The 1,413-nt window shown below is 35.5% G+C and overlaps 1 protein-coding gene across 1 annotated transcript in view; it reads right to left on the reverse strand.

The window, feature by feature from the left end:
- The window catches only part of ADAM10 (ADAM metallopeptidase domain 10), a 117,141-nt gene that overhangs the window by 113,990 nt on the left and 1,738 nt on the right, over positions 1-1,413 (reverse strand). The window lies entirely within an intron of this gene.

The following is a 1,413-nucleotide window of genomic DNA, read 5'->3' on the forward strand; positions in this document are numbered from 1 at the left end:
TGAGAGATCTAACAAAAATCTAATTATGTAATAGGAATGTCGGATCCAAAAGCAGCTAGGATTGCATTCTATTCCTTCTGACAGTCAAACCATACTTGGCATATAATATTAAGTATATTCTAATATGTTCATTAGAACTTAGGAAGGCTAATTATTGCTTATTATTTCACAGTATATACTAATAAAGAATAATTTTTAAATATCTGAAAAGACATAAAAATTCACCTGAATTGCTGCCATTAAAATTTTTATTTAGAAAAACAGAGCCTTAAATGAAATCTTTTTTTCTTCCTTTAATGTAAAGATATTTTATAACGTGACAGTAACTTTTTTCTACGATGATCATTACTTTTGTAACATGGAAAATACATTATTAACCATGTGCAGAAAACTTTTGTTTCATGGCATTTCTGATTATCTCATTCTTTCATCCATTAATACCTTTCTTAAACACATTTACTATATGTACAATAAAGTGGATCATACTAAATAGTAGCCAGGGTGTCTGTCTACAAGGAACAAAAACTTGTCACAGAGTAATAAATAAGAAGTACACACATGAAAAGGAAGAGAGAACAAACCGAATGTGAATGGTACAAGAAATAACTTTAAACTTCAGAGGAAGCAGTAAAATGTCTAAGAGGCAGAAATTGAATTTTGCATTAAAAGATGATCAGGGCAGCTGTGATAGCCCAAGGCTGTAATCGCAGCACTGTGGGAGGCTGAGATAGGAAGACTGCTTGAAGCCAGGAGTTCAAGACCACACTGAAAAGAAAGAGAGACCCCATCTTTACAAAAAATTTTAAAACTTAGCCAGGCATGGTAGCACATACTCATACTCCTAGCTACTCAGGAGCTGAGGCAAGAGGATCACTTGAGCTGTGACACCGGGGCACTCCACCAAGAGTGACGTAGTGAGACTCTGTCTCAAAAAAAAATAAAGTTGGGTGTGGAGAAGATAAAATAAGAAAATACATACCAATATACATCCTGAATACAACAGGTACTCAGTAAGTATAATTTTTTACTTTTCTCCTTTGGCTTCCCTTTTATTATCCCTTAACAATTTTATTTGAGAACTGAACAGTACAGCAGATCTACTAGATACCATTTTAGAACTGGTAAAACTGAATTAATGAGAATTAAATGACTTACTCAATGACACACAATTAGTTATCTTCATTGCTGGCATGAGTAGATAATATTGACCATAAAACATACAAACAGTAGTAGGAAACTGTGAACACTGAGTCTTCTGTAAAGACCTTTTAATAATGTTAAGATCTGGCTTGGTGCCTGTGGCTCAAGTGGCTAAGGCGCCAGCCACATACATCTAACGTGGCGGGTTCGAATCCAGGTCCGGTGCGCCAAAACAATGACGGCTGCAACCAAAAAATAGCCAGGCGTTGTGGC

Source organism: Otolemur garnettii, unplaced genomic scaffold (assembly GCF_000181295.1).
Source record: "Otolemur garnettii isolate 467f Iridium unplaced genomic scaffold, OtoGar3 scaffold00011, whole genome shotgun sequence".
NCBI lineage: Eukaryota > Metazoa > Chordata > Mammalia > Primates > Galagidae > Otolemur > Otolemur garnettii.